The 23,881-nt window shown below is 52.3% G+C and overlaps 8 non-coding genes and 2 pseudogenes across 8 annotated transcripts; all 10 read right to left on the bottom strand.

The window, feature by feature from the left end:
• Nucleotides 1-3,493: 3,493 nt before the first annotated feature.
• LOC120522051 lies at nucleotides 3,494-3,686 on the bottom strand. The gene has a single exon (XR_005632268.1). It is a non-coding gene; the product is annotated as a U2 spliceosomal RNA (small nuclear RNA).
• Nucleotides 3,687-5,660: 1,974 nt separating this feature from the next.
• On the bottom strand, nucleotides 5,661-5,844 carry LOC120522041. Its single transcript, XR_005632262.1, has one exon. It is a non-coding gene; the product is annotated as a U2 spliceosomal RNA (small nuclear RNA).
• Nucleotides 5,845-8,940: 3,096 nt separating this feature from the next.
• On the bottom strand, nucleotides 8,941-9,110 carry LOC120522044 (annotated as a pseudogene).
• A 6,548-nt stretch (nucleotides 9,111-15,658) lies between these two features.
• On the bottom strand, nucleotides 15,659-15,842 carry LOC120522040. Its single transcript, XR_005632261.1, has one exon. It is a non-coding gene; the product is annotated as a U2 spliceosomal RNA (small nuclear RNA).
• A 932-nt stretch (nucleotides 15,843-16,774) lies between these two features.
• Nucleotides 16,775-16,965, bottom strand: LOC120522035. The gene has a single exon (XR_005632258.1). It is a non-coding gene; the product is annotated as a U2 spliceosomal RNA (small nuclear RNA).
• Nucleotides 16,966-17,887: 922 nt separating this feature from the next.
• LOC120522037 lies at nucleotides 17,888-18,073 on the bottom strand. The gene has a single exon (XR_005632259.1). It is a non-coding gene; the product is annotated as a U2 spliceosomal RNA (small nuclear RNA).
• A 914-nt stretch (nucleotides 18,074-18,987) lies between these two features.
• On the bottom strand, nucleotides 18,988-19,178 carry LOC120522052. Its single transcript, XR_005632269.1, has one exon. It is a non-coding gene; the product is annotated as a U2 spliceosomal RNA (small nuclear RNA).
• Nucleotides 19,179-20,112: 934 nt separating this feature from the next.
• On the bottom strand, nucleotides 20,113-20,296 carry LOC120522045. Its single transcript, XR_005632265.1, has one exon. It is a non-coding gene; the product is annotated as a U2 spliceosomal RNA (small nuclear RNA).
• Nucleotides 20,297-22,151: 1,855 nt separating this feature from the next.
• Nucleotides 22,152-22,329, bottom strand: LOC120522036 (annotated as a pseudogene).
• Nucleotides 22,330-23,227: 898 nt separating this feature from the next.
• LOC120522046 lies at nucleotides 23,228-23,414 on the bottom strand. The gene has a single exon (XR_005632266.1). It is a non-coding gene; the product is annotated as a U2 spliceosomal RNA (small nuclear RNA).
• Nucleotides 23,415-23,881: the final 467 nt, after the last annotated feature.

Here is a 23,881-nt window from a genome sequence, read left to right as displayed (position 1 = left end):
TCCCTGGAAGTGAACCGCCCTGTAGTCTGAGGAAAGAAGCCACCCGGAACCAATGTGTACTTTTAGGTTGTCACTGCTCTGGAGACGAAGATGAAATTAAATCCAAGGGGCGGGGCCGAGCCAGTGGTGGGCGGCTCCGGTGCATGAATTAGCGAGGCGTCCGGTAAGTGTGTCCGACAAGAGCTTCCGTCGCATCCCTAGGCAGCCTGGATGTAATTGTCCAGTCTGGCCGAATGTGCGGAGCCTAAGCCCGTCCTCCTCCAGGGGGCAGTTGAAATCTCGGCCATCACCACACGCCCTGGAGAGTGGCGGGTTGGGGCCTCAGGAGTCTGGAAAAAGCTCCAATATTTCGTTCTTCCCAGAGTGCGACCTGCCTTAGATGAGCGGACAGGCTCACCCGCCCGAGCGTCGACGACCAGCAGCCGGCATGAGCAGGCTCCAGACGGAGTCCAGCGTGCTTGGTTCCCCCTGACAAATTGCGGCGTCCAGCGGCCTTGTTCTCACCACACCTCCGACCAGTAGGAAGGGCGGTGAACCACTGTTTGCAGGTAGCGGTAGTTTTCTAGAGGTGGAGACTTACTCCTGCAGCATGTACACATACATAGTTCTGAGGCCGGACAGGAAGGTCATCACCCGTCTGTCTCCCTCAGTTTCTGTATGATGCTCCTCACGTTGATGGAAATATTGAGAGTAGCCATCTGTAGGAGGAAGGTGGAGAGGTTAGTGTGGGCCAGAAATGGCCTAATTAGTAAGCCTCGGTCAGAGTGGGACCGGGTCTGTCGGCCCAGGTCTTGATCTAAAACAGCGGTTGATCTGTACCAGGTTGTCCATGTCGTTGTGGGCAGGCTGGAAGTTTGCAAAACTGCTTGAAACAACTCCCTCTTCCATCTGGGTCTCTCGTCTCTTCTTGCTGGACGATCAGATGGGGCTCTACTGTCTTCTTCCTTCTCTGGTCCTCCCTCTGGGCTGTTTGGACTTCTCCTCTTCCTTGTCCGATTCCTGGCAGACTGTGAGAGGAAAATCCTCGGGTTGAGGTGGGTGGGGGGAGGTGGAAGTGAGGGCTCTGAAGCAGCATGGGAGGGGAGCTGCCTCGAGGTAATTCAGGAAGGAGGGAGGTCGAGGGGGTGGGAGTTCTTTGTCTTTCCTCCTTTGTCCCTTTTCCTGATTGCCTGTGCCACGCCCGGAGGGTGCTGCAAGGGGACTTCAGTTTGGGCTTCCCTTTCGGCCAGGCAGGTGGGTTTTGAGGTCCTCCTCCGTGCAGACTGTTTGAGGTCACAGCAATGACGTGGGACTTCTGTCTCTAGAGGCAGTCTTTGTACACATGGCTGGGTCTGTCACTGCAGAGAGGTTGCAGGTCTTTCCTGGGACGGTCTTTGCGTCTAGTGGCCAGTCACCACGGCAGTTCCTGCAAGCCTCCTTGCATTCCTTCAGCCATTGGCCCATGGCTCGCATCTCCTGCAGGATTTTGGCTGGTGGGGTGGTGCAGGATTGCCGCCGAGTTTCCCAAAGGCTCTGCGGTAGGTGCTGGAGACCGTTTTGGAAGATTATCCTTCCATAACCTAGCGATGACCGACCACTTACCCGTCCGAGCGTTTATCCTGGATCTGGGTGGGTTCCCTCCCACCACCGGTGAAGCTTCGAGCGTGGAATGTCTTGCCGAGCGTGTAGGATTCCTCATGGCAATCGTCACTTTCCTTTCCTCCTCTCTGTATGGGGCAATTCCCTAGCCAGAAACAAAGGGAGTCGGCGTACATTCTGGACCATTTCGATAGCGCTTACGGGCCTTAATGGAGGCAAACGTAACATAAAGAGGCCCAGAGATATCTGTATGCTCAATGTATCTACTCTGGAATCCTGCTCCGCGACCATTTCTTCCCAAAGGTCTCTGCACTCATTTCAGGATCCTTCCCTCCACCTCCTTGAGCCTCGGCACTACGTCTGCTTCATCCAGGGGTTCCAGGAGACAGGGGGGCCATCCGCCGGGACTTTCGGGCTGGAGTCAGGTGAGCTCTGCGAGACCTAGACGATAGAAGGGCCAGAGAGGGGCTGATCTTCCAGGCTGGATAGCTGCCTTCTCCTTTCCCAGCTTCTAGGAGGTCTTCTGGCAGGGCAGAAGCAGAGGGGCGAGCAGGAGGCTGGAAAGCAGACATCAGCAGAAACTGGGCGAAATCCATTCTTGGTCTTTTGGTAGTCTTTTTCTTCTTTCAGATGGAGTAGTCTGCAGATAGAGAGACTAGAATTTCTTTCCTGGAGATATCAGCTCTCTCTTCTTGGTGGTTGACTATGCAGATGATCCTCCTCAAACTTAGTTCTTCTTTTCTGAAACCTTTGGTTTCAAATGTGGAAGCTTTGTAAAAAGTAATTGGACTCAGCCAACCTACTTTTACTCAAAAGTCAATTTGACCTTCGTAAAACTTGGCTCTTGTGCTTCCTTACTGACTTTGAGAGCAGAGCTTCAATCACTTGCAAGTCAAAAGGAATTATATATGAAACACGATCCCAATGGAATAAAACAAGCAGTTCTCCCTCCCAAGTAGAACAGATACTACATGATCTTGGCCAAAAGGCCGGCGATGCCACAAACTCACAGGCCAGCCAGCCCCACCCGTCTCTTGCCCATGCGTCAGCTGCATGGTAGCATCAACGGCAGGAGGAAGCAGCTGCCCTAAGACAAAGCAGCGAGGCGTGAACCTGTGACATTCCCGCATTTTCGTGACAAAGCGGCCCACGCTGGGAACCCAAGGCCTGATACAAGCCCAAGGGTTGCCACAGCGGCGGAAGAGCCACACCGGTTGTCTGCGGCGAGCGAGGTAGCCGATGCGGCTGGGGTAGGAGTGGGCGTGGGGCAGGGGAGGGACAGTCAGTTGGTCCCTTTGGGTGTTTGGCCTTTCCGTGGTGGGATTTAGAGGCCGGGGTAGACCGAGCAAGGAAGGGGCGTTTTGAAGCCACCATCTCCACTCCATCCCGCCTGGTGCAGAAACAAAGAAGGAAGGCGTCTGAGTGGTGACCGACACAGATATCCTCGAGACACCATTCCGCAGCTCCTTCCAGACACCCAGTTTCCTGCTTGGAATTGAAGATAGAAAGGAGAAGGCACATCCTGGCCACTGTGTGAACCACAGGCCTCGAACACAGAGCTGCAGCGTGGACGTACACAGGGACTGCCCCGTGGTTCTGGGGCTTAATAAGGCTCACTGCTACTTGGTACAAACTTGGTGAATAGAGGCACCTTCACTCACTTGCAACAGCGGTATTTCTAATTCCAGGCTTTCTTTGAGCATCTGTTGGAATGCTGGAAGTACTGCAACAATGAATTCCTACAGGCGCATGGAACTTTTCTTAATTAAATTCAAATTAAACTAAATTAATTAATTGATTAATTATTCAGATTTTAAGCAATTAAATCAAATCCTTTCTCTGGCTAAGGCTGTACCTCCCATATGGTGGGCGATGCAAGCTAAGGCTGTGTCTTGTTTTTATACCAGTAAAAGGGAGAAAGTGCACGGCTCCTGGAGTACTGCCTTTTCAGGTGAGTACAGTGGAATTAGACCGGAGCAAGCCCCTATTCCATCTCCTGTTTCAAAAATCAATTTAATATATGGGTCACGGAATGAGGGACGTATCGAATATTAAACTGATAAGAACAGATACTACGCTGATCTTAGCCAAAAAGGCAGAGAAGCGATGCCACAAACTCCCCAAGGCCCATGACACGTCGCGTAAATTAAGCTGCATGGTAGCATCAAGCAGCGGGAGGCAGCTGCCCCTAAGACTAAGCGCCGAGGCGTGAACCATGCTTGACATTGCGGCCTCGTGACCAAAAGCAGCCCCACCTTGGGACAGGCCTAGTACAGCCCCAAGGGTTGCCACAGCAGTGGGAAAAACCCTGGGGTTGTGGGAAGCTTGGTGGCAGTACAGCTGGGAGGAGTGGGCGTGGGGGAGGACAGTCAGTTGTTCCGCTGGGTGTTTGGCTGGTGGTGGGTTTGGGGAGGCGGGGCTGAGCCAAAGGCAAGGAGAAGGAGCTGACTTTAAACCATATCTCACGCCAAATGCCCTAGATGCCCACAGGCAAGAAAGGCGTCATTGAAAGGCGGTGGCGAGCTAGATATCCCTCGAGACACCACGGTTTCACAACTCTTTGGGCACCGTTCACACCTAATTTGGAATTGAAGATGAAAAGGAAGGAAAACATACAAGCCCGCTGCAAATGAACAACAAGGCCTCCGAACACAGGAAAAACTGCAGTATCAGACAGCCTGCGGGACTGCTTCGTCTGGGGCTTGTGGAAGCACGCTGTGGTTTGAGCTGGTCGTCGACACTGCTTCACTCACCTGGCAGGCGCCTTCTAATTTGGGCACCTTTGGTATCTATTTGGAATGCTTGGAAGTATGCAGCCATGGCATTACCACGAAACGCGCGCATAGAATATTGGTACAAGTCGAATTAAGCTAAATTGGTAATTAATTAATTATTCCGTTAAATAATTGAGTAGTCACTGTACTAGAGCTTCTTTCCCTTCCTCATATTAGGCAATCCCAGCCAAGGCTGCTTTGATAACATTTATGCCAGTAAAGGAGAAAGTGCACCGCTCCTGGTACACAGCCATGGTGCGTCATTAGAGTGGAATGAACTGGCCCTGACTTCCATCTCCCTGTTCCGAAAATCAATTTAATATAGTTTTGAATGAGGGCGTATCAGATATTAAAGCCCCAGTGAACAAGTACTACACTTGATCTTAACCAAAAGGCCGGTACTTTTTAAACTCCCAGGCGTAGGCTACCGTCTTGCCCATCGTCAGCTGCATGGTAAGCATCAACTTGGCAGGGAGGGAAGCAGCTGCCCTGGGCCAAAGCGCCGAGGCGTGAACCCATGGAAGCGTGCGGCCTGCGGCCGTACATGACTACACCCATGGAGCCAAGGCCACGTGCAAGCTGGGTGCCACAACTGGCCCGGAAAAACCCCTCAGGGGTTTGTGGAGCTTGGTGATACAGCTGGGGTGGGAATTAGGCGTGGGGAGGGACAATCAGTTGGTCCCTTTGGGTGTTTGGCTCGTGGTGGGATTTGGGGGAGCCGGGGTGAATAACCAGGCAAGGAAGAGGCGAGCTTTAAACCACCATCTCCGCGCCATGTCCACGCCTGATGCCACCGGGAAACAGGGGCGATCAGTGAAGAAGGTGACGAGCTAGATATCCTCAGGAACCTGCGTTCACAACTCTTTAGACCTACGTTTAGGACTAACGGAGATTGAAGATGATAGAAAGGAGAAGCACATCCTGACGCCTGTGTGAACAAGGCCACCTCTCGAACACAGGCTATTTCTGGCGTGACATCGGGCAGGACTGCTTGATAGTTTCTGGAACTTAGGCTTCCTGCTAGCGTTGAAGCTTGAGTGTCGGGCACTTTGGCACTCCTTACGTGGCATTATGGAGGCCTGCCTGACATCATTTGGAATGCTTGGGAAGTACTGTAATAGCGTCCTGCAGTACCTTGGACTTTTCTTAAATTAAGTCAAATTTAACCCCAAATTAATTAATTAATTAATTTATTCAGTTTAAATAGTGTAAATCAATAATCCTACTCTGGCTAGAGCTTCTTTCCCTTCCCTCATAGTAGGCAATCCCCAGCCAAGGCTGCTTGTCTTGTTTTATACCAGTAAGGGGAAAGTGCACACAGCTCCTATAGATGCTGCAATACCAGGTCGTCGTGGGAGTGGGCGGAGCAAGCCCTATTCCATGCATGACAAAAAATCAATTTAATATATGGTCCCCAGATAGGGGGCATTATCAGATATTAAACTGATAGAAACAGATACTACATGATCTTAGCCAAAGGCGGCGATGCCACAAACTCCCAGGCCAGCCAGCCCCACTGCGTCACCCATGCGTCAGCTGCATGGTAAGCATCAACTTTGGCAGGAGAGGAAGCAGCTGCCCTAGGAACCAAAGCGCCAAGCGTGAACCCATGTGGCATTCCACTGACCTCGTGACAGCCCACATGGGCAAGGCCTGATACCAAGCCCAGAGTTTGCCACTGCTTGGCCAGGGAAGGCCTTTTCGGGTTGTGCTGAGGCAGGGTAGCGATACAGCTGGGAGTGGGAGTGGTGGGGAGGAGGACAGTCAGTTGGTCCCTTTGGGTGTTGCTTCGTGGTGGGATTTGGGGAGGCCCAGGGTAGGGGGCCAAGGGCAAGAGAGGGCGGCTTTAAGCCACCATCTCCACCTCCATCCCGCCCTACATTTCCCTGCAGAAGGCGGTAGGCGGTGTGAGCTAGATATCCTCGAGACACCCGTTCACAGCTCTTCCGAACACCGCGTTCACACCTGTTGGAATTGAAGATGAAAAGGAGAGAGCACATCCTGGCCGCCTGTGTAGACAAGGCCTCGAACACAGGGGCGCTGCAGCGACATCAGACAGCCTGCAGGACTGCCGTGGTTTCTGGGGCTTAATAAGGCTTCCTGCTAGCCGGTGTGCAGGCTTGGTGCGTCCGACACTACTTCCATTCACCCCTGACTGGCCATTTCTAATTCCGAGCCTGCATACAGTATCTGTTGGAATGCTGGAAGTACCACAAGCAATAGCGTCTCTGAGCACGCATGAACTTTTCCTTTAATTAAGTCAAATTAAACTAAATTAATTAATTGATTAATTATTCAGTTAAATAATTAAATCAATCCTGCTCTGGCTAGGCTTCTTTTCCCTTCCTCATAGTGAGCAGTCACAGCCAAGAACATCTTGTTTTATACCAGTAAAGGAGAAAGTGCAGCTCCTGGAGTACGCACCACGTACCAGATGCGTCGCATTAGGTGAATGAACAAGCCCTATTCCATCTCCCTGTTCCAAAAATCAATTTAATATATGGTCCCCAGATGAGGGCAGTATCCAGAATAGCTGATAGAGCAGATACTCACTTGATCTTAACCAAAAGGCGAAGCGTGCCACCAAACTCCCAAGGCCAGCCAGCCCGTGCGCCCATGTGATGGCTACGCAGGTAGCATCAACAGCAGGAGGAGCAGCTGCCTAAGACAGCGAGGGCGTGAACCCATATGACATTCCGGCCTCGTGACAAGCAGCCCTTGGGCTAGGGCCTGATACCAAGCAAGGGTTGCCACAGCGGCGGAAAAACCCTGGGAGTTGTCGCGAGGAAGCTTGAGGTGGCCGATACAGCTGGGTAGGGTGGAAGTGGGGAGAGGACAGTCAGTTGGTCCCTTTGGGTGTTTGGCTCGTGGTGGGATTTGGGGGGCCCGAGGTAGACCAGTACCAAGGAAGAGGGCGGCTGAAACACCATCACCACCTCCATCCCGCCCTAGATACCCACCAAAACAAAAGGAGGCGTCAGTGAAAGCGGTGGCGAGCTACGGGTATCCTGGGGCGCCCGTTTACAACTCTTCAGGTACCACGTTCAGACCTGTTGGAGATTGAAGATGAAAGGAGAGAGGCACATCCTGGCCGCCTGTGTGAACAAGGCCTCGAACACAGAAGCTGGCTGCTGTGACATCGGACAGCCTGCAGGACTGCCCGTGGTTTCTGGGGAGCAATAAGGCTTCCTGCTGGCGGGCTGGGCTTGAGTGGTCGACACACAACCACTCACCCCACAGCAGCGGCCTTCTAATTCGAGCCTAAGCCACATCTGTTGGAATGCTGGAAGTACTACAAGCAATAGCGTCCTACAGGTACGCATGAACACTAACCCAGGTAAGTCAATTTGGCAAATTAATTAATTAATTAATTATTCAGTTAAATAAATTAAATCAATCCTGCTCTGGCTGAGCTTCTTTCCCCTTCCTCATGGTAGAGCGTCCCAGCCAAGGCTGCTTGTCTTATTTTATATACCAATGAGGAGAAAGTGCACGCTCCTGATACTGCAATACCAAAGGTCGATCTGGTAAGGTGGGTGAACAAGCCCCTATTCCATCTCCCTGTTCAAAAATCAAAATTTAATATATAATTTGAATAGGGACGTAATAAAGATATTAAACTGGTAAAACAGATACTACATGATCACCCAAACTGAGGCCGAAGCGTGCCACAAACTCCACAGGCCAGCCAGCCCACCGTCTTGCCCATCGTCGAGCTGCATGGTAAGCATCAACTTGGCAGGGAGGAAGCAGCTGCCTAAGACAAGCGCCGAGGCGTGAACCCATGTGACATTCCACGTGCTGTGACAAGCGGCCCACCTTGGGCCAAGGCCTGATACCAAGCCCAGGGTTTGCCACAGCGGCGGAAAAACCCTGGAGTTATGCGGAAGCGAGGTAGCGATACAGCTGGGAGTGGGAGTGGGCGTGGGGGAGAGGAGGAGGAGGACAGTCAGTTGTGGTCCCTTTGGGTGTTTGGCTTCGTGGTGGGTTGGGGGAGGCGGGGTAGACCAGGCAAGGAAGGGCTGACTTTAAACCACCATCTCCACCTCCATCGCCCTAGTGCCACAAAACAAAGAAGGGGCGTCAGTGAAAGCGGTGGCTTGAGCTAAGATATCCCTCCCGAGACACCCGCGTTCACAACTCTTCAATGCCGGTTCACCTATTTGGAGATTGAGATGAAAGGGAAGGCATTACCAGCCGCCTGTGTGAACAAGGCCTCGAACACAGGGGCATGCAGCGACATCAGGCAGCCTGCAGAGTTTAGCCGTTTCTGAGAGCTTAATGAGCTTTATACTGGCGGTACGAGGCTTGGTGGGTCAGGCCACTGCTTCCTCACACCCCACAACAGCGGCCTTCTAATTCAGGCCTAAACCTGACATCTGTTGGGATAACGGAAATTTAAACAATACAGCGTCCACTACGAACGCATGAACTTTTCTTAATTAAATTAATTTAAACTGGTGGGTAATTAATTAATTATTCAGTTAAATAATTAAATCAATCCTGCTCTGGCTGGAGCTTCTTTCCCCTTCCCTCATAGTAGGCAATCCCAGCCAAGGCTGCTTGTCTTGTTTTATACCAGTAAAGGAGAAAGTGCACGGCTCCTGGAGATACTGCAATACCAGGTGCGATCTCGTGGAGTGAATGAAGACAGCCCTATTCATCTCCCTGTTCCAAAATCAATTTAATATACGGTCCCCAGATAGGGGACATTATCGAATATTAAACTGATAAGAACAGGATTTTTTGAAAAAATATACTTTATTTACATATATGTTTGGGTATATATATAAAGCACAGTCTAATAGTCTTACGATACTTTTAATCTACAATTCCAAACAAGATGACTCATACCTTCAGCTATAGACTAGATACAGTCTTTCCTCTCCACACATTACCTACAACACCTTATTTACATATACAAAAGAGGTAATTTGTATATAAAATCACAATCTTTACAATCTTACATGCCCATATTAGAGTGTTTTGTCAATAACATTGGGATTTATTTTCCATTACATTCAATACAGTGTTCCACATTCTGTTACTATTTACAAGTTATTGCAGTCTCGACTTGGTCCCGTCCTGAAAGCTTGTCCTCCAAGAGGGCTGCCAGAAGGCTGCAGTAAACCAAGGTTACATTAATAAACCTCTTGGAGGGGCAGGGTAGTCTTGCATATCCTCAGTTCTTCAAGGGTCAGAGATAGAATAGTCTTTGGGAGGCTGCGGATGTATCTGCAGCAGTCCACTGGGTGTCATCCTTTCCCTCCTGAGACTGGCCCGGTTCCTGAGGAGGCCCATAGAAGCGTCCTTCATGGCATGAGGCATGTACTCCTCGGTGGCTTGGTGAGTGGGTACCGGGAGAAAAGTCCATAGAGCACCCGAATGGTACGAAAAGATGTCTCTGGGTACCGACTCTTTGAATTCCTCTTCAGAGTCAAAAGAACATGCCACTGGGCATTTCCAGAAGAGGTGCAGTCGCGTCTTCTTCCGCTGGATGCACCATGGTGCAGTGTCTGTATCTGCCTGGGTTCCTTTGCATGAACCTTGTGAGGAGAGGCAGTCCCCAGCACAGTCATCGCTGAGATCCTGTGCCTGTTTTGTCAGTTCTTTGGGCTATGTTCTCCCACAGACCACCCGTGGCACAGTAAGCTGATGGTAGGTTTCAGTAGGCTCCGATGTCTTTTGGCTCTGATGAGCTTGTAGATGGTTTTAGGTTTCCACAGGTCGGTTTGACTCCTGAGGGTGCGTGTTCCGTTACGAAGCGGACAACATCCGTGTAGAACCATGGAGTGTCCCAGTTGTGGGGTAGGAGCTGTCCCACTTGTCCCAGCAGTCTCTTCAGACTGGCAGGAGGAAAAGCGGGACATAGGCGTTTCAGGACGATCCGCTGCTGTACTCCGTCAGTGTCCTGCGGATGCAGTTGCAGGCAAGAAGGCCCCAAGGCAGGGTAGGGATGTGGGATGCCTTTCCCACCCTTCCGGGGTTCCTTTGTACATGAGCTGCAGCTGACTCTGCTATGAGCCCAGATGAAGTGAAAGACTGCCCTGGTGATGGCTCTGCAGACAGTGGCGAGGTGGCCATGCCTGGGCCGGTGCCTACTGGGGACGGGAGGATCTCATTCCATAGCACCAGCGCTTTGCTTCCGCGGTGAGGTCCCTGAGGCTCTCCAGAGCCGATCTTCTGTCTGACTTTGGCCAGTCTCGTCCCACGTCTTCAGGGCGCTCCCTCTCCGCTTGAACCAGCTGCCCAGGATCTTGATGGAGTCCGTCTGATGGTGAAGGGGAGAATTAACGGAGAGTGTCAGTGCCATTCCCCGAGCATCGCCTCTGACTTCCATGATTGACCTTTGCTCGAAGCAAGTCCGAGTCTTAGCAGATCTCCGCCCAGCGCCGTCATCGATCTCTGGTCGGCGCCAGATCCGCGGTGTCGTCCATGTAGAGGAGCATCTGATCTCTCTTCTGTCGGTCAGTGCGGTGATCCCTCTCCCCTGATCTCCGGTCTTCCTCTGATCCATTTCCCGCCAGAACTCTATACAACAGACAAAGAGGGAGAGGGCAGCATCTGACCCGGACAGGACGAGAGAGTCCAGTTTTCCAGCGTTCACCAGCACCATGCTGGAATGTCTCGGTACATCAGGCATTAATATGCGAACAAGCGTGTCGCCCATTCGGGCCTGCGCCAGAGCCTTGATCATGAACTGCATTGGGACACCCGGTCGAGAGAAGCTTTCTACTCTTGATCACCAGGCTGACCAAGGCGGCGGTGATGGCGTTCCCCTCCGCGTGGTACGAGTCCCTGATCATGGCCAAGCTGCCGGCGATCCTGCGTCGGGGATGCATAGGTCTGGTCTGGAGTGGACGACCTGTCCGATCACCTTTTTAGCCCGGTTGGCTATCACCTTAGCCGGGATCTTTGTAGTCACGTTCAGGAGGGTGATAGAGTAGCCAATTCCTCAGCTCGCATCTCTCTCCTTCTGTTTATTACAAGATGCATTGATCGTCCTTCTCTCAGCGGCGGAGAGCATTCTGCCCTCGCCACCATCTCCCGGTAAAGCTCCAGTAGGTCCGGGCCGGTAAGGAGTCCACAGCCCGGCGATACGCCCGGCTGGTAGTCCGTCACTGCCGGGGTCCTGCCCGTTTCTAGGAAGAGGATTCTGGCTGACGGGGGGTGCAGCTCCCCAGCGTCAAGGAGTGCGTTCAGAGCAGACTCACCTGTGGGATCCAAGGTTTTGTTAATACCTGTTAGGAACCCGATTAGGTTCGTCTGCTTCGGTCGTCTTTGGGGAGTAGAGGCTGCTGTAGTAGTCCCGGACCACTCCCATCACTGCCTCCTTTCCCGTTTTGACGACCCTCATCCGTCTGCGCCAGTTCTCTCAGGGGAGTGTGGCGGAGTGGAGTTTCCTAAAAAGAGAAAAGGAGTTACACTTCTCACCTTTCAGGTTCTCCACTTTGGATCGAGAAGACAATCGTTTGGATTCCTCCTCAAAGTGCCTCCTCAGGCTCTCCTTGGTCTCCTCAGCTCCGCGTCTCACGTCCCAGCACTGGTGGCTCTTGCAGGGACCACAGCTCCTTCTGCAGTCTGCAGAATTCCCTTTGCGTTGGCACGCCTGCGTCTTCCTTTGGCCTGGAAAACTTTGAGTTTAACTTTAATAAATTCCCGCAATGTTACTTTCTCACCAGAGTGGTTCTACTTCCTTTAAGCGGCGTAGCGGTCCTTAGCTCCACGCCAGCGTCTTCCCTTTCCAGGAGGCTACAATTCAGTTTCTACACGACCGGGCCATCGCGGAAGGCTTTGGCCGAGGGATCCTAGTGAACGCCCTGTGGTCTGCAAGGAAAACGGGACCAATGTGTGTACTTCTAGGCTGTCACTGCTCTGGAGGCGAAGACAAAGTCGATCGGGAAGCGGGTGAGCCATCAGGCGGCTCCAGGTGTAGTTGGCTGAGCCTGCCCAGTAGTCCCGCCGCGTCCGACGGGAAGCTTCTGTCACCGTCTCACGGGCAGCCTGGATGTGGTGTCAGTCTGGTGGATAATGCCTGAGCTGCGCCCGTCCCTCCTCCAGAGGCAGTTGAGTCCCGGCCATCACCACACGCCCTGGAAGTGGCGAGATGGGGCCATGAGAGGTCTGGAGAAACCAAAGCGCTCGTTCTTCCCAGGGAATTGCATACACGCAGATAGGCCGGACGGGCTCCCCATACGATCCGTCCGTGAATGACAGCCCGACGCCTTGGTGTGACTCCGGACAGTCAAGCGTGGGCCCCTGACAAGGGGCGGTGATCCCGCTGCCTTGTTGTCACCACCTCGACCAGTACAGGAAGGACCGTGCAGAGACGTTTGCCCGAATTGGTATTGGTTTCTGGAGGGTGGGGAGGGCACCACTCTAAAGCATGTACACATCCACAGTTCTGGCCGGACGGGAAGGTCATCACCGTCTGTCTCCTCAGTTTGTGCGAATACTCCTCCGTTGATGGAAAATAAAGAAAGAGTAGCCATCATGGGGAGTAAAATGGAGAGGTTAGTGTGGGCCAGGCCCCTAGTAGTCGCCTCGGTCGGCGGGACTTGGTCTGGCCAGAGATCCGATCTGAAGCAGCGGTTGATCTGTGCCGAATTTGTCCATCATCGTTGTGGAGTAGGCTGGAAGTTTAGAGCACAACCCGGCTGCTCCTCTTACATCTAGGTCTCCTGCGTCTTCTTGCTGTGGGCATTCAGATGGGGGCTCTGCCTGGCTGCCCCTGGCTTCTCTGGTCCTCCTCTGGGCTGTTTGGACTTCTCTACTCTTCTTGTAGATTCCCTGTAGGTGCGGCCCAGAGGGAAAGTCCTCCGGGTTGAGGGGTGAGTGAGGGGGTGGATGTGAGGCTCTGAGAGTAGCATGGGAGGGCTGCCTCGGGGGTTGGAAGGAGGAGGTCGAGGGGAGGGTGGAGTTCTTTGTCTTTCCTCCCTTTGCTCCATACCTAGCCCAGATTACCCTGTACAGCCCAGTGCTGCAGGGGGACTTCAGTTTCTGCTTCCCTATCGACGGGCAGATTGGGTTTGATCCTCCTGTGTGCACAGTGTTTGAGGTCCTGGCAGTAGGACTTCTGTCTCTGAGGGGCAGTCTTGCTGTGCACATGGCTGGTCTGTCCACCCAGAGGTTGCAGGTCTTTCCTGGGACAGTCTTTTAGATCTGGTGGCTGATCACCCGGCAGTTCCTGCAAGCGGCCTCGCTTGCAGTCCTTCAACACATGTGCTCGCTCCATCTCCTGCAGGATTTTGGCTGGTCAGGAGTAGTGCAGGATTGCCGCCGGAGTTTCCCAAGGAGCTCTGCGGTGGAGATTGCTGGAGGCGGAGAGGAGGCGTTGTCCTTCTAACGGCGATGACCGACCACTTACCGTCCAGAAGCCATTCCGTCCTGAATCTGGTGGGTTCCCTCACCCGGTGCAAGCGCTTCAAGACGTGGAGATGTCCTTGCCAGGCGTATGGGATTCCTCATGGCAATCGTCACTCTCCTTCCACTCTCTCTCTCTTATGGGGCAATTCCCCACAAAGACAAAGGGGAGTCGACACTGCATTCTGGACCATTTCCCAGCTGCAGACCATAATAGGGGCAAAGCGTAACATAGAGAGGCCCAGGCGAGACCAGGACTGCTCAATGTAATACTGCTCTGGAGAATCCCTGCTCCATGACCATTTCTTCCCAAAGGTCCACTCTGCACTCATTTCAGGGATCCTTCCCTCAGCCTCCTTGAACCTCCCAGCACCACCGTCTGCTTCATCCAGGGTTCCCAGAGCGGGGCCTCCTGGAACTTTGGCGGGCTGGAGTCAGGTGAGCCTGGGCAGGGATATAGAGGGGGCCAGAAAGAAGAGCTGATCTTCCAGGCTGGGTAGCTGCAGCTGCTGCTTTCCCAGCTTCGGAGGTCTTCCTACTTGGGGCAGAAGCCCAGGAGGTAAACAAGATGCTGAAGCTTAGGAACATCAGCAGAAACTGCTAGACAGGGTTGCAGAATCCATTCTTGGTCTTTTCGTAAGTCTTCTTCTTTCAGATGGAAGTCGTCTGCAGATGAAATGGCTTCTTTCAAAGATATCAGCTCTCTTCTTGGTGGGCGGGCTATGCAAATGATCCTCCTCCAAACTTCTATCTTCTTCTTTTTTTTTCCTTTTCCACAATGGCTTTTCTTGGTTTCCAGAATTCTAGAAACTTGGCAAGGTGGATGACCAACCTACTTTCACCAGAATCAAGAATTCAATAGCCGTAAAACAGCTCTTGTACTTCCTTACTGACTTTGAGAGCAAACTGTCCTTGTCAAAAGAGAATTATATAGCAAACAAGATCCCAATGGAAAAATCAAGCAGGTTCCTCCACTCACAGTAAGAACAGATACTACACTTGATCTTGGCCAAAAGGCGGCGATGCCACAAACTCCCCAGGCCAGGCCAGCCCACCCGTGTGCCCATCGCGTCAGCTGCATGGTAAGCATCAAACTGGCAGGAGGAAGCAGCTGCCCTAAGACAAAGCGCCCGAGGCGTGAACCCTGTGACATTCCACGCGGCCTCGTGACAAAGCGGCCCACCTTGGGCCAAGGCCTGATACAAAGCCCAAGGGTTGCCTAGCGGAAAAACCACCGGAGTTGTCGCGGCAGGTGGCCGATACAGCTGGGAGTGGGAGTGGGCACGTGGGGACAGTCAGTTGGTCCCTTTGGGTGTTGGCTCGTGGTGGGATTTGCAGGGGCCCGGAATTAGACCAGGCAAGGAAGAGGGCGGCTTTAAACCTTTCATCTCCACCTCCATCCCCGCCCACAGATGCCCTGAAACAAAGAAGGAGGCGTCAGTGAAGGCGGTGGCCGAGCTAGATATCTCGAGACACCACGTTCACAGCTCTTCGAACACCACGTTCACCTGTTGAGATTGAAGATGAAAGGGAGGGCTTTATCCTAGCCGCCTGTGAACGGGCTCAAGGTACAGAGCGCTGCAGCGACATCAGACAGCCTGGGACTGCTTCGTGGTTTCTGGGGCTTAATAAGGCTTCCTGCTGGCGGTACAGGCTTGGTAGATCCGACACTGCTTCACTCACCCCACAACCAATGACCTTCCCTGAATTCAGGGCCTGTGACATCTGTTGGAATGCTGGAAGTACTACAGAAACAATAGCACGTCCTACAGGCACGCATGAACACCTGTAATTAAGTCAAATTAAAATAAATTAATTAATTAATTAATTATTCAGTTATGGCTCTATTCAAATCAATCCTATACTGGCTGGAAGCACTGCTTTCCCTTCCCTCGCCAGTAGGCAATCCCAGCCAAGGCTGCTTGTCTTGTTTATACCAGTAAAGAAAGTGCACGCTCCTGGAAGTGCAATGCCAGATTAGATAAGTGGAATTGAATGAACAGCGCTATTCCATCTCCCTGTTTAAAATCAATTTAATACTTATTGGTCCCCAGATAGGGGACGTATCAGATGTAAACTGATAAGAACAGATACCTACACTTGATCTTAGCCAAAGGCAGAAGCGTGCCACGAGCTCCCCAGGCCAGCCAGCCCCCACCGTCTTGCCCGCCAAAGTAAACACATGGTAAGCATCAACAGCAGGAGGAAGCATTTCAGACAAAGCGCCCGGGCGTGAACCCTTAGGCCATTCCGGCCTCGTGACAAAAACGGCCCACACCTTGGGCCAAGGCCTGATGATGCAAAGCCCAAGGAGTTGCCACAGCGGCGGAAAACCCTGGGGTTGATGTGAGCGAGGGTAGCGATACAGCTGGGTGGGGTGAGGCGTGGGGGAGGGACAGTCAGTTGGTCCCCTTTGGGTGTTTGGCTCATTGGTGGGACTTTGGGGAGGCGGGGTAGACCAGGCAAGGGGAAGAGGACGGCTTTAAGCCACCATCTCCACACCATCCCACGCCCTAGATGCCCACAAAACAAAGAAGAAGAGGCGTCAGTGAAGGTGGCCGAGCTAGATATCCCTCCCGAGACACCCGTTGCAGCTCTTCAGGCCTACGTTCACACCTGTTGGAGATTGAAGATAGAAAGGAAGGCACATCCTAGCCCGCCTGTGAACAAGGCCTCGAACACAGGAGGCTGCAGCTGACATCAGACGTAGCCTGCAGGACTGCTTACCGTGGTTCTGGGAGCTTAGCAAGGCTTCCTGCTAGCGGTACAGGCTTGGTAGTCGACACTACTTCACTCACCCCACAACGAAGCGGCCTTCTAATTCCGAGCCTCGCCTGACATCATGGAATGCTGGAAGTACTACAAGCAATAGCGTCCTACAAGGCGCATGAACTTTTCTTAAATTAAGTCAAATTAAACTAAATTAATTAATTAATTAATTATTCAGTTAAATAATTAAATCAATCCTGCTCTGGCTGAGCTTTATGCCACTTCCCTCATAGTAGGCAATCCCAGCCAAGGCTGCTTAATCTCTTCTTTTATATACAGTAAAGGAGAAAGTGCACACACACGCTCCTGGAAGTACTGCAATACCAAGGTGAGTCGTGCCAGATGAATGAACGAGCCCCTATTCCATCTCCCTGTTCCAAATCATTTTAATATCCCCGGTCCCCAGGTGAGGGACGTATCAGATATTAAACTGATAAGAACAGATACTACACTTGATCTTAGCCAAAAGGCCAGAAGCGATGCTACAAACTCCCAGGCCAGCCAGCCCCACCTGTCTTGCCCATGCGCCAGCTGCATGGTAAGCATCAACTGGCAGGAGGAAGCAGCTGCCCTAAGACAAGCGAGACGTGAACCCAGGGACATTCCACGGCCTCGTGACAAAAGCGGCCCACCTTGGAGCCAAGGCCTGATACAAAGCCCAAGGGTTGCCATGGCGGAAAACCTCTGAGTTGTGCGGGAACGAGGTAGGCCATACAGCTGGGAGTGGAGGGTGGGGAGGGAGGGACAGTCAGTTGGTCCTTTGGGTGTTTGGCACGTGGTGGGATTTGGGGAGGCGGGTAGACCAGGCAAGGAAGAGGACGGCTTTAAGCCACCATCTCCACCTCCATCCCGCCTAGATGCCCACAAAACAAAGAAGGAGAGCGTCAGTGAAAGGCGGTGGCGAGCTGGAGTATCCCTGAACCACCACGTTCACAACTCTTCGAACACCACGTTCACACCTGTTGGAGATTGAAGATGAAAAGGAGAAAGTACATCTGGCCGCCTGTGGCCAGACAAGACCCTCCCGAACACAGAGGCTGCAGCGACATCAGACAGCCTGCAGGACTGCCGTGGTTTCTGGGGCTAATAAGGCTTCCCTGCTAGCGGTACAGGCTTGAGGTGTTAGATCCGACACTACTTCACTCACCCACAACAGCTGACGCTCTAATTCGAGCCCACTCGCCCTGACATCTGTTGGAATACTTTGGAAGTACTACAAGCAATAGCGTCCTACAGGCCATGAACTTTTCTTAGTGAGATCAAATTAAACTAGAACTAATTAATTAATTAATTAATTATTCAGTTAAATAATTAAATCAATCCTGCTCTGGCTGAGCTTCTTTCCCTCATATTATAGGCAATCCCAGCCAAGGCTGCTTGTCTTGTTTTATACCAGTAAAAGGAGAAAGTGCACGCTCTGGAGGTACTGCAATACCAGATTACGTCGCGTGGAGTGGGCCGAACGAAGCCCCTACCATCTCCTGTTCAAATCAATTTAATATATGGTCCCCAGATAGGGGACGTATCAGATATTAAACTGATAGAACAGATACTACACTTGATCTTAGCCCAGAGCCCGGCGATGCCACAAACTCCCCAGACCAGCCAACCCCACCGTCTTGCCCATCGCGTCCAGCTGCATGGTAACATCAACAGCAGGGAGGAAGCAGCTGCCCTAAGACAAAGCGCCGAGGCGTGAATTATGTGACATTCCGCGACCTAAGTGACAAAAGCGTACTTAGGTAAGGCCACAGTGATACAAAGCCCAGGGTTGCCACAGCGGCGGAAAAACCCTGGGTTGTGTGAGCTGAGGTAGCCGATACAGCTGGGAGTGGGAGTGGGGCGTGGGGGAGGGAGGGGACAGTCAGTTGGTCCCTTTGGGTGTTTGGCTGTGGTGGGATTTGGGAGGCGGGGTAGACCAGGCAAGGGAAGAGGACGGCTTTAGCACCACCTCCATCTGCGCCCTAGATGCCCACAAAACAAAGAAGAGCGTCAGTGAAAATGATTGGGGTAGATATCCCTCGAGACACCACGTTCACAACTCTTCAGACACCACGTTCACACCTGTGTTGGAGATTGAAGATGAAAGGAGAGCACATCACCGGCCGCCTGTGTGAACAAATTTTTCGAACACAGAGCTGCAGCGACATCAGACGGCCTGCAGGACTGCCGTGGTTTCTGGGGCTTAATAGGGCTTCCTGCCCCTAGCGGTACAGGCTTGGTGAGTCCGACACTACTTCACTCACCCCACAACAGCGGCCTTCTAATTCCGAGCCTGCATGACATCTGTTAGATGCCAGGTACTACAAGCAATAAGCGTCCTACGAGCCGCGCATGAACTTTTCTTAAACCAGTCAAATTAAACTAAATTAATTAATTAATTAATTAATTATTCAGTTAAATAATTAAATCAATCCTGCTCTGGCTAGAGCTTCTTTCCCTTCCCTCATAGTAGGCAATCCCAGCCAAGGAGCTGCTTGTCTTGTTTTATACCAGTAAAAGGAGAAAGTGCACACAGCTCCTGGAGTACTGCAATACCAGATGCGATCGTGGAATTAGATGAGGAGCAAGCCCTATTCCATCTCCCTGTTCCAAAAATCAATTTAATATATGGTCCCCAGATGGGGACGTATCGAATCATTAAACTGATAAAATTCAGATACTACACTTGATCTTAGCCAAAAGGCCCGGCGTGCCACAAACTCCTGACCAGCCAGCTACCGTCTTGCCCATCGTCAGCTACGCCCGGTAAGCATCAACTTGGCAGGGGAGGAAGCAGCTGCTTCAAGACAAGCGCCGAGCGTGAACCCATGTGACATTCCATGACACCGTGACCATGACCCACCTTGGAGCCAAGGCCTGATACCACAAAGCCCAGGGTTGCCACAACGGCGGAAAAACCCTCGGAGTTGTCGCGGAAGCGAGGTGCCCGATACAGCTGGGAGTGGGAGTGGGCGTGGGGGAGGGAGGGACATGATCAGTTAGTCCCTTTGGGTGTTTGGCTCGTGGTGGGATTTGGGGGTAAGGGTGGGCCAGGCAGGAGAAGGGGCGGCTTAAACCACCATCTCCCACCTCATCCCACGCCCTAGATGCCCACAAAACAAAGAAGGAGGCGTCAGTGAAAGGCGGTGGCCGAGCTAGATATCCCTCGAGACACGTTCACAACTCTTGAACACCACGTTCACACCTGGCGGAGATTGAAGATGAAAGGAGAGGCACATCCTGGCCGCCTGTGTGAACAAGGCCTCGAACACAGGCGCTGCAGCGACATCAGACAGCCTGCTGCAGGACTGCTTCGTGGTTTCAGGAGCTTAATAAGGCTTCCTGCTAGCGGTGGTACAGGCTTGGTGGAGTCCGACACTGCTTCCTCACCCCACAACAAAGCGGCCTTCTAATTCGAGCCTGCGCCTGACATCTGTTGGAATGCTGGAAGTACTACAAGCAATAGCGTCCTACAGGCTTGCGCCAGACTTTTCTTAATTAAGTCAAATTAAACTAAATTAATTAATTAATTATTATTCAGTTAAATAATTAAAATCAATCCTGCTCTGGCCTAGAGCTTCTTTCCCCTTCCCTCATAGTAGGCAATCCCAGCCGAGCTGCTTGTCTTGTTTTATACCAGTAAAGGAGAAAGTGCACGCTCCCTGGAGAATACTGCAATACCAGGTAGATCGCGTGGGTGAATTGAACAAGCCCTATTCCATCTCCCTGTTCAAAATCAATTTAATATATGGTCCTAGACGGGGCAGTATCAGACGTAAACTGATAAGAATTAGATACTACATGATCTTAGCAAAAGGCGGCGATGCCACAAACTCCCCAGACCAGCCAGCCCCACCGTCTTGCCCATGCGTCCAGCTGCATGGTAAGCATCAGCAGCAGGAGGAAGCAGCCTTGCCTAAGACAAAAGCGCCGAGGCGTGAACCCATGTGACATTCCACGGCCTGCAGTGACAAAGCGGCCCACCTTGGGAGCAAGGCCTGATACAAAACCCAAGGGTTGCCACAGCAGCCGGAAAAACCCTCGGAGTTGTGCGAGCTTGAGGTAGCCCGACCACAGCTGGGGTAAGTGGGCGTGGGGGAGGGAGGGGACAGTCAGTTGGTCCCTTTGGGTGTTTGGCTAGAGTGGTGGGATTTGGGGGAAGCGGGGTAGACCAGGCAGGAAGAGGGCTGACTTTAAACCACCATCTCCACCCATCCCGCCCCTAGATCCCCAAAAAACAAAGAAGGAGCGCAGTGAAGGCGGTGGGGTAGATACCCCTCGAGACACCCGTTCACCTCTTAGACACCCGTTCACACCTGTTGGGATTGAAGAAAAGGAGGCCTTGGCCGCCTGTGTAAAAGGCCCCAAAAACACGGCTGAGCGACTCAGACACCTGCGGGACTGTTGGGTTTCTGGGGCTTAAAAAAGGCTTCCCGGGTACAGGCGGTGTCGACCTACTTCCTCACCCCCACACAGGGGCCTTTCAAATTTCCCCGGCCTGCCTGCCTGTTGGTTGGGGTTTCCCAACAATGCCCCAGGATGAATTTTTTCTTAATTAAGTCAATTAAACTAAATTAATTAAAATTAATAATTATTCAGTTAAATAATTAAATCAACCTGCTGGCTAGGCTTCTTTCCCTTCCCTCAAGTAGGCAATCCCAGCCAAGGCTGCTTTCTGTTTTATACCAGTAAGGAGAAGTGCCCCGCTCCTGAAGTACTGCAATACCAGGTCGAATTGGAGTCGAGAACCCTATTCCATCTCCCTGTTCCAAAATCAATTTATATAGTCAGAAGGGGCGATAGATATTAAACTGTAAGAACAGTATACTAACTGATCTCCAAGGCCGTGCCACAATCCCAGGCCAGCCAGCCCACCGTCTTGCCCATGCGTCAGCTGCATGGTAGCATCAACTTGGCGAGGAAGCAGCTGCCCTAGACGCGCCGAGCAGAACCCATGTGACATTCCCGGCCTCTGACATAAGCGGCCACCTTGGGAGAGCCTGATAACAAAGCCCAAGGGTGCCACACGGAAAACCCCGAGGTCGGAACGAGGTAGCGATACAGCTGGGATGGGAGTGGCGTGGGAGGACGCAGTTGTCCCTGGGTTTGGCCGGTGGGGATTTGGGAGGCGGGTAGACCAGGCAAGGAGAGGCGGTTTAACCACATCTCACCTCCATCCCGCCTAGATGCCCACAAAACAAAGAAGGAGCGCAGTGAAAGCGCGGTGCAGGCTAGATATCCCGAGACACCACGTTCACAACTCTTCAGACACCCGTCACACCTGTTGGAGATTGAAGATGAAGGGAAGGCACATCTGCCGCCTGTGGAATAAGGCCTCGAACACAGAGGCGCGACGCATCAGACAGCCTGAGGACTGCTCGTGGTTTCTGGGAGCTTAATAGGCTTCCTGCTAGCGGTACAGGCTTGGTCGTCCGACACTACTTACTCACCCACAACAGCTTCTAATCCGCCGCCTGACATCTGTTGGAATGCTGGAGTATGACAAGCAATAGCGCCTACAGGCACATGAACTTTTCTTAATTAGTCAAATTAAACTAAATTAATTATATAATTAATTAATTCAGTTAAATAATTAAATCAATCCTGCTCTGGCTAGAGCTTCTTTCCCTTCCCTCATAGTAGGCTCCCAGCCAGGCTGCTTGTCTTGTTTTATACCAGTAAAGGAGAAAGTGCACGCTCCTGGAAGTACTGCAATACCGGGTCGAGGTGGAGTGGACGGAGCAAGCCCTATTCCATCTCCTGTTCCAAAAATCAATTTAATATATGGTCCCAGATAGGGGCGATCGATATTAAACTGATAAGAACAGATACTACACTTGATCTTAGCCAAGGCGGAAGCGATCCCAAACTCCCCAGGCAGCCAGCCCACCGCTTGCCCATGCGTCAGCTGCATGGTAAGCATCAACGGCAGGAGGAAGCAGCTGCCCTAAGACAAGCGCCCGAGGGGGAAACCCCATGTGACATTCCAGGGCCCTGTGACAAAAGCGGCCCCCTTTGGGGAGCCAAGGCCTGATACAAAGCCAAGGGGTTGCCACAACGGGAAAAACCCCCGGAGTTTGCGGAAAACGAGGTAGCCGTACAGCTGGGAGTGGAGTGGCGTGGGGAGGGGAGGGGACAGTTGGTCCCTTTGGGTGTTTGGGCCGTGGTGGGATTTGGGGAGGGGGGGTAGACCAGGCAAGGAAGAGGACGGCTTTAAACCACCATCTCCACCTCCATCCCGCCCCTAGATGCCCACAAAACAAAGAAGGAGGCGTCAGTGAAAGCGGTGGCGAGCTAGATATCCCTCGAGACACCCGTTCACAACTCTTCAGACACCACGTTCACCTGTTGGAGATTGAGATGAAAGGAGAAGGCAATCCTCCCCGGGGCCTGTGTAACAAGGCCCCAACACAGCGCTGCAGCATCAGACAGCCTGCAGGACTGCGTGGTTTCTGGGAGTTTAAAAGGCTTCCTGCTGCGGTACAGGCTTGGTCGTCCGACACTCTTCACTCACCCCACAACAGCGGCCTTCTAATTCCGAGCCTCGCCTGACATCTGTTGGAATGCTGGAAGTACTACAAGCAATAGCGTCCTACAGGCACGCATGAACTTTTCTTAATTAAGTCAAATTAAACTAAATTATAATTAATTATTCAGTTAAATAATTAAATCAACCTGCTCTGGCTAGAGCTTCTTTCCTTCCCTCATAGTAGAGGAATCCCCAGCCAAGGCTGCTTGTCTTGTTTTATACCAGAAAAAGGAGAAAGTGCACCAGCTCCTGGAAGTACTGCAATCCCAGGTGACACGTGGAGTGGACGGACAACCCCCTATTCCATCTCCTTTTCCCAAAATAAATTTAATATATGGCCCCCAGATGGGGGACGTATCAGATATTAAACTGATAAGAACAGATACTACATTGATCTAGCCAAAGGCCCGAGAAGCGATGCCACAACTCCCCAGGCCAGCCAGCCCCCGTCTTGCCCATGGCCAGCTGCATGGTAACATCAACTTGGCAGGAGGAAGCAGGCTGCCTAAGACAAGCGCCGAGCGGAACCCTGTGACATTCCACGGCCTCGTGACAAAGCGCCCACCTTGGACAAGGCCTGATACAAAGCCCAAGGGTTGCCCCGGCGGAAAAACCCCGAGTTGTCGGGAAAAGCGAGGTAGCATACAGCTGGGAGTGGGGGTGGGTGGGGGAGGGAGGGACATCAGTTGGTCCCTTTGGGTGTTTGGTGTGGGGGGATTTGGGGGCCGGGGGAGACCAGGGGCAAGGAAGAGGGACGGCTTTAAACCACCATCTCCACCTCCACCCCCGCCCTAGATGCCACAAAACAAAAAAGGGACGTCAGTAAAAGGGGGGGCCTAGATATCCCTCGAGACCCCCGTTCAAACTCTTGAACCCCCCCGTTAAA

Source organism: Polypterus senegalus, unplaced genomic scaffold (genome assembly GCF_016835505.1).
Source record: "Polypterus senegalus isolate Bchr_013 unplaced genomic scaffold, ASM1683550v1 scaffold_4379, whole genome shotgun sequence".
Lineage (NCBI taxonomy): Eukaryota > Metazoa > Chordata > Cladistia > Polypteriformes > Polypteridae > Polypterus > Polypterus senegalus.
Note: the sequence above shows the minus strand (reverse complement) of the source record. Positions and strands in the feature narration are given on the sequence as shown.